Source organism: Sapajus apella, unplaced genomic scaffold, assembly GCF_009761245.1.
Source record: "Sapajus apella isolate SASKATOON/1434 unplaced genomic scaffold, GSC_monkey_1.0 scaffold212, whole genome shotgun sequence".
NCBI classification, from domain to species: Eukaryota; Metazoa; Chordata; class Mammalia; order Primates; family Cebidae; genus Sapajus; species Sapajus apella.
Genome location: NW_022437152.1, coordinates 759,949 through 766,677, shown reverse-complemented (window position 1 = coordinate 766,677; position 6,729 = coordinate 759,949). Strand labels below are relative to the sequence as shown.

Genomic DNA, 6,729 nt, shown 5'->3' with positions numbered 1-6,729 from the left:
GCGCCCTGCCGAAACGTCCTTCCAGAGTGAGGGCGGCCGGCGCGTGGCTCGCGCCTGTAATCCCAGCACTTTGGGAGGCCGAGGCGGGAGGCTCGCCTGAGCGCCCGGGAGCCCCAGACCAGCTTGCGCCCCCGAGGGTGGCCCCATCGCCACAAAAGTAACTAGAATTGGCCTGGTGGCGGATGCCCGTGGGCCCAGCTGCTGGGGACGCCGAGGCGGGAGGACGGCTTGAGCCCAGGAGCAGGCCACGGGAAGCCACCTCCCTACCCAACTGCGGGTTGTCCACCGACGAATGCTCAGGAGGAAACTTCCAGAGGACGTTTTCGGGGAGGAGGAGGAGGAGGAGGAGGATGTCAGCAAGGACCACGCCCACAGTCCTCGGTGCACGTGTGGCGGGTTTATGAAAACTGACCGTAAACAGACGATGACGAGCAGCGTGGGAGCAGCTAAGACCCTGGAGAAACGCGGCCGCTGACACGGGAGGAGCTGGGCAGGAGGAGAAGCCGTCCGCAGCCACCTGCGCGCCCTCGGCAGGGGAGGAACAGGGGGCAGTCACGTGCAGACAATGTTTTCTTTAAAAACACGAATAGAGTGTATAACTTCTAAGCCAGTGAAAGCAAAACAAAAACAGAACCTTAAAAACGCCATGTAAGAGAAGGGGGGGAAGGAAGCACTAAAACGGGGCAGGACAGTTGAATGCAAAGGATGGCGGGAGCCAGCCCGCGTATATCAGAAATCGTAACCCCATGGGCTCAGCTCATTGGGTAAAAAACAGAGACCTCAAAACACGGGAGCTTTTAAAGCAGCTCAACGGTAGTCACGAGACACAGCTTTCGCCTGGAAGCACACAGAAAGGCTGAAAGAAACCGGATGAAAGTGACTTCAGAAAAGGAAGGGAAAGAGGGAGCTGGAGAGAGAAGGAAGGGCCAGATGGCAGCATCTCTGTTCCACAGTTCCTGGCCTGACCCCACATCCAGCAGACAGCCATGCTCCCCAGCACCACCATGTTGAGAGAGTACAGAAAGAACAATGGAGAAAATAAAGTTACGAGCAGAAATAAACAAAAATATCTAAAACATACAACAAAAACAAAAAACCTTACAACAAAGAGAATCAACAAAACCAAAAGCTAATCTTTTAAAAGACAAAATCAACAACGTTTAGCAAAACTGATGAGAAAAGAAAGAGTTGGGCGGGAGAAAGGGCACGTTTAACCTGAAGCAGGGATGAAAAATGGCAAATAATGGTGAATTTAGCAGCTATTAAAAATAAGAGGCAGACGGGTGTGGTCATGGCTGTCTCTACCAAAAAGAAATAATAATGTAATTAGCTGGGCGTGGTGACACATGCTTGTAGTCTCAGCTGCTCAGGAGGCTGAGGCAGGAGGATCACTTGAGCCCAGGAGATTGAGGCTGCAGTGAGCTGTGATTGCACCACTGCACTCCAGACTGGGTGACAGAGTCTGAGAAAAGAAAAATACATATTTTAACAAAGCCAATCCAAAATGTAAAAAAACAATAATACCTGTGTAAGTTGCAGTAACCCCCAGGAGTGCAAGGATTATTGACATTTTAAAGTCTGTCCTAAAATTCACCATATTAACTAAAGGAGAAGCCTATCTGATCATTTCAACAGCTGCAGAAAGCTATCCGGTAAAGTTCAGTGTCCTCTGAAGACAAAGGAAAGATGACTGGCAAATTAGGAATAAAAGGAACCTCCCTTCATCTGATAAAATGTTCTATCAAAACTTTAGGCCGGGTATGGTGGCTCATGCCTGTAATCCCAGCGCTTTCGGAGGCTGGGACAGGAGGATGGACTGAGCCCAGGAGTTTGAGACCAACCTGGGCAACATAACGTGAGAAGCATTACCTTTAAAATCAGGAATGAAACCACATTACTCACTATGCTGTAAAACATTGTCCCCATCAGTAGCATAAACCATAAAAAGAAATACATGATATAAGGATTACAAAGGAACAACAAATACTTTCAAAATTCACCAAAAATATGTGTTGGCTTGGGAAACCAAAAAGAACCTACAGAAAAATGAGTAGAATGAAAACTAGAACTTGGCAGGTTTGCAGAGGACAGGCTCAATATGCAAAACTCAACAGTAGTCAGAACATGCAATTTTAAAAGGTACCATCTACAGCAGCAACCAGTGAGGAGGAGTGGATGACAATGAAGCTGACCAAGGCAAGCTCTTTATGCAAATGGGCATTTTAAAAAAATATTAAATAAAAAAATTATTCAGTTTTAAAGATCTTCTAAATAACTTGAGAAATAAATGATATCCACAGATAAGAATATTCAAAATCTTTTTAAAATGCCCATTCTCTCCCAAATTAATCTACAACCAAGGCAAATGTTACAAAATGCTGACAAGGATTCTTCACAAAATTTGGTGAGTCCCCACACAGACAGAGGAACACAGGGTTGGGGCTGGCCCTGGCCGTCCAGGTCACTGTCAGCTTCGCCAGTGAAGGTAGCAGGATATTAGAACAGGGTGACTGAGAGACCAAGAGAGCAGTCAGAAAGCCAGGAAACAGCAGTGCAGAGAGACATGGCACGGTCGTCCACGGGGAAGGCCAAGGGTGCCAGCCAGCTGCTTATCCATCCAGGAAAAAGAAACAGGGAATCCCCGCTTCAGAAAAGACAGTTCAACTCCAGGTAGGGTTGTTAAACTCCATAGTTCCAAACTTCAATGCATGCGCGCACATACACACACACGCACAGGATTGCTTAATGATCTTGGGGAAAAGAAGGATTTTCTGAATGAGAAACAAACACACAAACGCTCAAGAAAAAGATTACTACATTTAACAACATTCAAATTTTAAAACTCAGGATACCAGATGTTGACAAAAAAGAACAAACTGAAAAGAAAAGCCACAGACAGGAAAAAGAGAGCCACAACAATGCAGGTTATTGATTAGAATCCAAAAATCCAGCCAGCGCGGTGGCTCACCCTGTCATCCCAGCACTTTGAAAGGCCAAGGCGGGTGGATCACCTGAGGTTGGGAGTTTGAGACCAGCCTGACCAACATGGAGAAACCCCGTCTCTACTAAAAACACAAAATTAGACGGGCATGGTTGCGGGCGCCTATAATCCAGCTACTCGGGAGGCTAAGGCAGGAGAATCGCTGGAACCCAGGAGGCGAAGGTTGTGGTGAGCCAAGATCATGCCATGTTACTCCAGCCTGGGCAACAAGAGCAAAACTCTGTCTCAGAAAAAAAAAGGCCAGGCACAGTGGCTCACACCTGTAATCCCAGCACTTTGGGAGGCCGAGGCAGGCAGACCCCAAGGTCAGGAGATCAAGGCCATCCTGGCCAACACTGTGAAATCCCATCTCTACTAAAAATACACAAATTAGCTGGGCGTGGTGGCACATGCCTTTAATCCCAGCTACTCGGAAGGCTGAGGCAAAAGAATCTTTTGAACCAGGTAGTCAGATGTTGCAGTGAGCAAAAAACACCCCACCGCACTTTAGCCTCAAAAAAGGGGGAGACCCCAAAAAGAAAAAAAAAAAAAAAAAATCCAGAAAACTCAGAGAACTTCAGACACCAATAAAAACAATAACGATCAGCCGGGTGCAGTGGCTCAAGCCTGTAATCCCAGCACTTTGGGAGGCCGAGGCGGGTGGATCACGAGGTCAAGAGATCGAGACCATCCTGGTCAACATGGTGAAACCCCATCTCTACTAAAAATATAAAAAATTAGCTGGGCATGGTGGTGCGTGCCTGTAATCCCAGCTACTCAGGAGGCTGAGGCAGGAGAATTGCCTGAACCCAGGAGGCGGAGGTTGCGGTGAGCCGAGATCGCGCCATTGCACTCCAGCCTGGGTAACGAGAGAAACTCCGTCTCAAAAAAAAAATAAATAAATAACGATCTTGGCCAGGCACGGTGGCTCACGCCTGTAATCCTTGCACTTTGGGAGGCCGAGGCAGGTGGATCACTTGAGGTCGGGAGTTTGAGACAGGCCTGGCCAACATGGTGAAGCCTCATCTCAACTAAAAATACAAAAATTAGCCAGGGCGTGGTAGCACACGCCTGTAATCCCAGCTGCTCAGGAGGCTGAGGCAGGAGAATTGCTGAAGCCAGGAAGGCGGAGGTTGCAGTGAGCCAAAATTGTGTCACTGCACTCCAGCCTGGGAGACAGAAGGAGACTCCCCGTCTCAAAAATTAATAATAGTAATATAATAACTATCTCAATTTTGCATTGTGGACCAAGGACGTGAAATTAACGAGACTCTAATGACAGGTGATGTATGGGAAGAGGCACCACATTGCCAGTAAGGAGGAAGAGAGCAGATCAAACCACAGTTACACACCCACATGCAGAGTGTAAGTGGACAGTTGCAAGTTTGGGTGGGGGGGCCGGGAAACAGGAGCTCTCAGGCAATGCTGGTCAGACAGCAGCTGGCTGGGAGGACCCCTTGGGAAGACAGCTTGGTAATAAGAACCTCCTCACCTTTAGGCACCCACACCTGCAGGAGGCGCTTTGGGCAAGAAAGTTGCAGTTTGCTTGAAATAACAACAAAAAGGAAACAAAATGTCCAGCATGTAAATGGAGAAGTAAATATATTTAGAGACCAGAGAAAATGAATAAAGGAGAACCATACCTGTCCCCTAGAGAAAAATCTCTTTAACCTAACACCTATTTTTTTCAAAAGCAATTTACACAAAGAGAAATACAGTGTAATATCCCTTACATAAAGTTTTAAGCAAGTAAAAGTGTTTTTTCTTTTTTTTTCGAGACGGAGTCTTGCTCTGTCACCCGGGCTGGAGGGCAATGGCGCGATCTCGGCTCACTCTGCCTCCCAGGTTCAAGTAATTCCCCTGCCTCAGCCTCCCAGTAGCTGTGATTACAGGCACGTGCCACCATGCCCAGCTAATTTTTGTATTTTTAGTAGAGACAAGTTTTCACCATGTTGCTCAGGCTGGTCTCGAAATCCTGGACTCAGGTGATCTCCCCACCTCGGCCTCCCAAAGTGCTGGGATTACAGGCATGAGCCACCCTGCCCAGCCACAAAACATTTTCACAGGAACATACATACTGAGTAGGAGCGTCAAGACCTTCACGAGAATGGTAAATTCCAAATTCAAGAAATTGTTAGGATGGGACGGAAACGACATGGAGAGGTGTGTGAACGGAGACTCCAGTTCTTCAGGCCGTTGTTTCCCAAGTTGAGTGGCTTTTTTTTCACATTTTTTCAATAAATTATTCTAGAGAATATGGAAAGAAATGGAGTCTCTGTTCATACATCTCCCCATATCGTTTCCATCCAGCCCTAATAATTTCTTGAATTTCTCTATACCATTTGTATAGGGAATAATTTATTTTTAAAAGAGACTTCATGGCCAGGCACGGTGGCTCACACCTGTAATCCTAGCACTTTGGGAGGCTGAGGTGGGTGGATCACCTGAGCTCAGGAGTTCAAGACCAGCCTGGCCATCATGGTGAAACCCCATCTTTAAAATAAAAATAAAAATAAATTTAAAAAAAAAAAAAAGGAACACTTCCTGGAAGGTGCATACAACATTTAAATAAATAAATAATAAAAGAGACTTCATTTCTTTAGGCCATTTTTTTACAAGTTGAGTGATGTTTTTTATTTGCATCCTTTAAATAAATTTTCTATATATCATCTGTACAACTAAAATAAATTACTTTTTTTTTTTTCTTTGAAACAGTGTTGCTCTGTTGCCGAGGCTGGAGTGATACCATGCAGTAGTGAGATCTCTGCTCACTGCAACCTCCACCTCCTGGGTTCAAGCGATTCTCCTGCCTCAGCCTCCCAAAGTGCTGGGATTACAGACATGAGCCACCACACCCGGCTAATTTTTATGTTTTTAGTAGACATGGGGTTTCACCATTTTGGCCAAGCTGGTCTTGAACTCCTGACCTCAAGTGATCCACCTGCCTAGGCCTCCAAAATGCTGCGATTACAGGTGTGAGCCACTATGCCCTGCCTAAAACATGCTTTTGTAAATCCAGTGTGACTCTGGAGCTAACAGGGAGGGGCTAGGCACCTGGGGGCCTCCCTCGAGTCTGGACACAGATTCAGCAAGAACTGGGACTCACCGAGCAGCCCATAAACAGTAATGGCACATGGGTCTCACACCAAGGGCTGATCTAGAGGAAACAAGAAAAGGGGGCCCTCAAAATGGCACAAACAGGAACCAGGAAGTGACTGTGTGCCCAGCCTCACACCTGACCCTGGGCAGGTATATAAAGTGCCCAGGCTCAGGGAGCTCCACACCTGCCCCACCCTCACCTGCTCCTTTACCTGCTCCACCCTCAACCCACCAGAAACATGGGCTGCTGTGGCTGCTCTGGAGGCTGTGGCTCCGGCTGTGGGGGCTGTGGCTCCGGCTGTGGGGGCTGTGGCTCCTGTGGGGGCTGTGGCTCCGGCTGTGGGGGCTGTGGCTCTGGCTGTGGGGGCTGTGGCTCCGGCTGCTGTGTCCCCATCTGTTGCTGCAAGCCCGAGTGCTGCTGTGTGCCAGCCTGTTCCTGCTCCAGCTGTGGCTCCTGTGGGGGCTCCAAAGGGGGCTGTGGCTCCTGTGGGGGCTCCAAGGGGGGCTGTGGCTCCGGCTGTGGGGGCTGTGGCTCCAGCTGCTGTGTGCCCATGTGCTGCTGCAAGCCCGTGTGCTGCTGTGTGCCAACCTGTTCCTGCTCCAGCTGTGGCTCCTGTGGGGGCTCCAAGGGGGGCTGTGGCTCCTGTGGG

The 6,729-nt window shown here is 48.3% G+C and overlaps 1 pseudogene; it reads right to left on the bottom strand.

The window, feature by feature from the left end:
• Positions 1-5,907: 5,907 nt before the first annotated feature.
• LOC116544328 overlaps positions 5,908-6,729 on the bottom strand; it is a 13,031-nt pseudogene continuing 12,209 nt past the window's right edge.